Raw genomic sequence first — 7,290 nt, 5'->3', positions numbered from 1 at the left:
AAATGGTCACACCTCTATTTGTCAATACAAGGGGCTCAACGCGCGCAGACAAGTGGCAATTTCTTCTCATCTTGAATTATACATGGTTTCTTTAAAAACTATCTTTTTGCACGACAACTTTTTCACCTAAATTCCTCTCTTTTACAGACGATCATCGTGCTACACCCGTCCAGGATACGGCACAACGGAGACACAGGCACAGACGTGCAGCAAGGACCCGCTCCAAGGATTCTTTTTAGATTAAGACCCTGCGTAAACCTTTTTTACTGTCTCTTGTTGATACATATCCACCTTGAGAAGGATGCTGACGTCTTGGCATGTGGCCACGCCAGAACAATGCACGTACCTGGACACAAGGGGCTTCTTACAAAGGCCATTATTTAGGCCCGGTTTATACCACAAAGACCAAATACCTTAGGGAGTGTTCGGCGTCGCGAGTTTGGCCCTATATGCATCAGCTCCGAATCATTGTTTTTGGTCAAATGTTGGGTTTGCCCGGCTCCTGTGTTTTGGTGCCTTACGTTCCGCTTTATCGGCTAAGGTAGCACCAGGAGAACTACTGCGATTGTGCCCTGGTTCATCCGGACGAGCACCTCAGTAGAGAAAGCCGAAAACTGACTGTCATGATATAGCGTTAGACTGATCAACCACTCGATGACCTATTGGAATGTTAGAATTCATCCGCCTTAACGAAGGGCCGTTTTCCGGCCAGGCATGTACGCACCCCGAAATCGGGAGAGTGCGGAGCCACCAGGGGCTATCTAGTAGCCCCACTGTCAAACTCTTATGGCTAAGTGAAAGTGCTAAAGCATTATAGTCTGGTTGCCTCGCTCGCTCCTCTATCACCTCCTTAATAGGACCAAGACGTTGGGTTAAGTGTGAACGCGTGTTTTTTGCGAGCACCTCCGCATTATATGAGTGGGGGTTGAAGTCGACGGCTGCAATCTTTCAGGTTATACACATGTATACATAAACGGCCGTCCAGGAGGCATCATATTACTTTCAGGCAAAAGTATAAAAATAGCCTTATAAAAATTTATAAAAGCATTTCGCTTACAATGAGATGACATATCACTCAAACATAATATTTTTTGAGCACTGGGTCCCTATCAAACGAGCACCCTCAAGAAGTTCTTCAAAGTAGTGCTCAGCAGCCATTCGACCTATGGTCGAATCCTGCGCTGCAACAGTGGTAGCATCCATCTCCGCCCAGTATGCTTTAACACGGGCAAAGGCCATCCGTGAGCCCTCTATGCACGCCGACCTCTTCATCGCATTAATGCGCGGCACCACGTCAAGGAACTGCTGCACCAAGCTGAAATAGCTGTTCGGTTTTGGCCTTTCCGGCCATAGCTGATCCACAACAGACCTCATGGCGAGTTCGGACAACCTATTCAGTTCGGCCCATTCGGCTAATTGGTCAGTCATTGAAAGCGGATGCTCAGGAGAATGAATTGTGTCCAAAACAGCTGGTCCACTTCACGGTCCGTCTAACCCTGGAAGTACTTGGCCGCATCGGCAGCGCTCGCCGCCAAATCCATATACACATCCTCCGAACTCCACAGCCGATCCAGAGAGGCATACCGTGGATCTCCGAACTTCCTCCGCGACATAAAGGATTTCCCAGCTACAATATCCCCGGCTTCCCGCAGCTCCTCCTTCTTCGCCCTCATAGCAGAGCGGATGTCTTTTCTCATCGCAGCAGCCTTCTCAAGGTCCGATGCCTTCGCTAGGTTTTCCTTTTCAAGAACCCGGGAACGGCCGGCGGCGGCTTTTAATTCTATGGCCATCTTGGCCATCTTATCTCGGCTCCCGCCATGCGCGGCCTTCTCGGCTTTCAACTCTTCGGCCGCCTTCAAAGCAGCCGCATTGCCAAACCTCGCTTGTTCCTTGGCTCGGGCAAGTTCTGTCCGCAAGGCTTCAACAGTGGCAGCTCCATCTGCAGTCACAACATATTAAAGATACTGGCATCATGCTGCTCTTACTATGTGGAGTTTACCAGATAATGACACTTACCCTGTGCCTCGTCAAGCCTTTTGTTAACAAGCTCGATGTCGGCGTCTGCCGCATCCAACTGCCGTTTTAAATGGGCAAACTCGCTAGTCCGGCTAGCCACCGGAGCTTCCATCACCTGCACATAGAGGCAGTATGGTTATTACCTGGGAATATGATCCTCTGTTCGTCGTTGTTCCCGACGACAACCAGAGTCTGAGGGGCTACTATCTACACAGGGCACACCTAGCATGTGCAGGACTATCATACATTATTTTACGTACCTCAAAGCCTGTCAGTAGACTCATAAAAGCTTCATGCAATCCGCTTTCGGCGGACGAGATTCTCTCCATCACCGTATTCATCAGCACACGGTGTTCATCTGAGATGGCCACTCGCCCCACCAACCCCCTCAGAATATCCGATCGCACACTAGACAGTGCCGGACTCTTTTGTCCGCTCTCTTTGGGAGCCGGACACTGGGAGCTTCGGGGGTCAATGGGATTATCTTCTGGCCTCACCGGACTCGGAGAGGCCCTCCGCGATGACACTTCGGGGTCGCCCACTTCTGGAGAGGAGGAGTCCGTAGGAGGCGTTTCGCTCTCCATCATCTCTGGAAGAAGATCCCCCGAAGACGAGCTCATTTGAGAGGGGCTAAGGCCCGAACTGCAAAGATATATGCGGTGGTTATTTTCTCAGAAGAAAAAGATGGCATACCTGTACTATTAAAGTATTTCGGGTCACTTACGACTCGCTGGAGAATTGATCCCCCCGCGGACTTTTTGCGGCAAAAGCACCCCCCAAGGTAGGACCCTCAGTGGGAGACTTCTTCTCCCGTTTGGAAGCTTCGGCTTCCGAATCCCCGGGCGCAGTCCTTTTCCTCCTCCGGTCGTCTTCCTTCATGGAGACGCTCGCTCCCTTGGTTAGAATGGGCAACGTTGGGGGCCCGCGTCCACCCGTATTACCCTCCCCAGTAACCACGTGTACAAGTCATTTAAAGCGGTCCCTCGGGATTGAACTCCCACAAGCGAAGGGGTCGGCGTTTGCAAGGCTGGACTTGACGAATCAGCATAACTTGTATTATCGCAACCAAACTAAAATCTCCATTGAAGAGATCTCGAATGCGGCTTTGGAGTATAGGCACGTCCTTGGCTGGAACCCAGCTCAGACCTCTGCTGATCCATGACATCAGTTGTGGTGGAGGGCCCGAGCGGAAAACAGGGGCGGCCACCCACTTGGCACTTCTAGGAGTCATGATGTAGAACCACTCCTGTTGCCACAATTCAGACACCTCTGGAATGGAACCTTTGGGCCATGGAGCTCCCGTCATCTTGCATATTGAGGCACCTCCACACGCTGCATGTTGCCTCTCGATCATCTTCGGCTTTACTTCAAAGATCTTGAGCCACAGGCCAAAGTGAGGGGTAACCCGGAGGAAGGCCTCACACACGACAATAAATGTCGTGATATGAAGAAAGGAGTCCGGAGCTAGATCATGGAAATCTAGCCCGTAATAAAACATCAAACCCCTAACAAAAGGATCCAGAGCAAGGCCTAGACCTCGGAGGAAGTGGGAGACGAACACGACATTCTCATTGGGTTCGGGGGAGGGGACGGCCTGCCCTCGGGCAGGCAGCCGATGCAAAATCTCGGCGGTCAGATATCTGGCCTCCCTCAACTTTTTGATGTCTTCTTCCGTGACGGAGGAAGGCACCCATCGGCCTTGAAGGCTAGATCCGGACATGATTGAAGGTTCGGAGCACCTGACCTGAACTTTGGGTGTTTGAGCTTGAGGTGGGGGAAGGATTCGATTGAGCACGGGAGGGAAAAAATAAAAGCCTTGTCCCTTTATAAAGAGGGTGAATATCAAGCGTCCTCTCCGTGGCCGTTTGGACTTGCCTATAGTCTAGGAGTCCTAGAAGCGGTTGGGTTACCCACGCCCGTATTGATGAGAATCCCGGAATAAGGGGACACGATCTCTGCTTTAACAAGACGTGCCAAGGAAACCGCCTCGCATGACGCGCTGAGGTGGGATAATAAAACGATTCGAATAAAGGCTTGGCCGTGGTGCAATATCACACTACGGAATACATCAGCAGATTAGATTTATGTAAATATTATTCTCTCTACGGCAATATGTGGAAACTTATTTTGCAGAGCCAGACACTATCTTTGTGTTCAAAATCTTCTATAAAGTACTTGGGGGAGGAACCCGACATGCAATGCCGAAGACAATCTGCGCGCCGGACTCGTTGTCATTGAAGCCTGGTTCAGGGGCTACTGAGGGAGTCCTGAATTAGGGGGTGTCCGGAGGGCCGGACTATACCTTCAGCCGGACTCCTGGACTATGAAGATACAAGATTGAAGACTTCGTCCCGTGTCCGGAAGGGACTTTCCTTGGCGTGGAAGGCAAGCTTGGCGATACGGATATATAGATCTCCTACCATTGTAACCGACTTTGTGTAACCCTAACCCTCTCCGGTGTCTATATAAGCCGGAGGGTTTTAGTCCGTAGGACAACATACAGAACAACAATCATACCATAGGCTAGCTTCTAGGGTTTAGCCTCTCCGATCTCGTGGTAGATCTACTCTTGTACTATCCATATCATCAATATTAATCAAACAGGACGTAGGGTTTTACCTCCATCAAGAGGGCCCGAACCTGGGTAAAACTTCGTGTCCATTGCCTCCTGTTACCATCCGGTCTAGACACACAGCTCAGGACCCCCAAACCGAGATCCGCCGGTTTTGACACCGACAGAGGGAGTAGTATATTATACTAGTCGTCGTGCTAACATACATGTACAAACATCATCTTGTCCAACGATGTGTAGTTTCTCACTGATGTACAATCATAAAACATGTACAACACATATACCTAAATTTTAATAAATATTATAGTTCTATAATAATAATTGTACAATGCTAACATAGTTATATAGTTAATTTAGCTAGTTACTTGATTAAGAAATAACATGTGTAGGCTATTATCTTGTTTAAAAATGTATACCGAGGCTTAGTTTGTGGATTGCTGAACTATGATTAGTGTTAACTACTCTGCAAATAATCACTGCAGTAAGGAAAATGATGAGCAAACAATAAAACGGGCAAAAGCTGGAATGTAATAATCCACAGCAATGCCAAACACAGCCTAAATTTACAATAGTGTGTACTAATCTTTTTCAAAAGTCAATTTCTCTAAGTTTCGTTTGTAGAAAATGATAATAAAATATCAACAACCAAAATACCACATGGATCATTGAGTAACGTGCTAAAAGGCCCCACAGGAGGTAGGGGGTCTGAGGAAGGATTATACAAGGCAACCCTTACCCCTACACAGTGCAATGCTGAGAGGCCACGTCAAACCCAGGACTTCTTGCACAAGTTGGGGCCCGTCCTTCACATCAATTGCTATATCCATAATATATTTTTGTATTTATTTATTTATTAGTATTATTGAAATTGATATTCCTTTTTCTATAAACTTGTTAAAAAATTAGAAAAATTATATTTCTATAAATTATATACACCTTTCAAAAAAGAAACAGAGTGAGTAAAATTTTGAGTGATAAACATGGAATCACATATCATCATCTGTAAGACTTAATTTGCACTAATCTAAAATCATAGACATGTAGAACAAATACAAAAATAATCGATAAAAGTGAATAATTATTATTATTATTATAAAAAATAGCCACAAAATAACACGGTCACACTTAATTACCTTGGTACCACTAAAAACATTTAAGCCATATAATTTTATCAAACTATACAAAAACCAGTAAGTCTGTTCCTTGTAGTATTTTATCGATCATCATGGCTAGCCTCCAAGCAAAATATCAATCTCCTCAGGCAACCATTGCACCTCACTGGCCTGCTCCAAACCACTACCTCGCATGCGGATGTCATCATCCTGCATCAGAGATCTGAAGCTGATTATGGCTTATCTTCAGCCAAGGCTACCGTAGACCATAGCAGATCAAACAGATTTAGGCTTCTGCTACAGACATCAAACAGTAGCCGCATCATAAGGCTAGGGAGCTCGCCTGGGGTAGGTAGACGAGAAAGCTAGATCCAAATTTCTCAGTAGGAGAACTCGATCGACCCACCGTGCCACCACAGCCACCGGGTTATAGCAAAATTACCTCTGGTTAATCACATCGCCGGTAGCATGTATCAGCCACTAGCCAAGGCTCTAGCAGTGGAGACCGGCACGTCTCTCCCTGCAGATCTGAGTCACCCACCGGTACCTTCAGATCCGTCGCGGTCAACGCCATAGAGGGATGCGCCTCCGGTAGATCTGCGACAATTATATTGCCGTCCTGGAGTCTATAGAGAACAGTCACCGGCGCAGGGCGGCGACGGACCGCCCCTCCCATCAGTCAGATCAACTCACCAGTTCGTCATCAGACCTCGACAGAGGCCGGCCATGGAAGTCAGCTACCATCGCACCGTCTCTGCATCGGGAAATTCGGAAGGATGACCGGGCCTCCGCGCCTCCAACTCCTCCATTCACAGGATGCGCAGAAACCGGGAAAACTTGCCCCGAGCACCAGAAGCTCGCCCGAGCGCGTCAAACGCACCGCCGAAGGTACGGCGGCGGCGTCGCGTACGAGGGAAGGAAGGGGCCTGCGGCGGCGGCCAGGTGGTGATGCGGCGTCGGACAGGGGATGAGGCAGGCGGCGTATAGGGTTTGAGAGGCGTGCAGAGGAACGAGAGAGATGGGGATTCCGGCTCTGTTCGATGCCAAAACAATATCGCGACCTAAAACTCGCTACGCGTTATAGTATACGGAAAGCGACTGCATGTGGAAAAGCGGGCGCCGTACACCGGTGCACCGGGTGTAGGCCCATTTGTCCGTCTCACTTTTCTGGTGACGCATAACTTTGCTGCTTACGTCCTACTTTTTGCCTGACTCTTTTTTGAGGTTAGCGCATTCACCCGATTTTGTTAGATCCGTATTCTCTCTTGACTTTTCTCCTTGTACTTTTGTTTTCTCTTTTTTCTTTAGAGTTGGTATTTTTCTGTTTCTAACATCACACACTCTGCTAACTTTAATAAGGAAACACATGCTCAACTGCTAGAGCTAACGCGGCTGCAAATCGGACTCTATTAGGCTGGTCATAGTAGGGAGTAACTTATAGTAGTGTCATGCATAAGATACTAGCCTAAATTAGTACCTTCATAGTATAAAGTAACATAGTAGTAGTGTCATAGGGAACTTCATTTATTAGCTTGTAGACTCATCTTGTCTTGGGAAGCGCTATATTACAGTAACATATTATGTTACCAC

At 47.8% G+C, this 7,290-nt stretch overlaps 1 long non-coding RNA gene across 1 annotated transcript; it reads right to left on the bottom strand.

The window, feature by feature from the left end:
- Nucleotides 1–5,646: 5,646 nt before the first annotated feature.
- LOC119299370 lies at nt 5,647–6,736 on the bottom strand. The gene is made up of 2 exons (XR_005146192.1): nt 6,143–6,736; nt 5,647–5,910 (listed from the first exon to the last, which is right to left on the bottom strand). It is a non-coding gene; the product is annotated as an uncharacterized LOC119299370 (long non-coding RNA).
- Between the last annotated feature and the right edge of the window lie 554 nt (nt 6,737–7,290).

The sequence above is a fragment of the Triticum dicoccoides genome, chromosome 5A (genome assembly GCF_002162155.2).
Source record: "Triticum dicoccoides isolate Atlit2015 ecotype Zavitan chromosome 5A, WEW_v2.0, whole genome shotgun sequence".
NCBI lineage: Eukaryota > Viridiplantae > Streptophyta > Magnoliopsida > Poales > Poaceae > Triticum > Triticum dicoccoides.
This window is presented reverse-complemented; position numbering and strand designations above follow the sequence as displayed.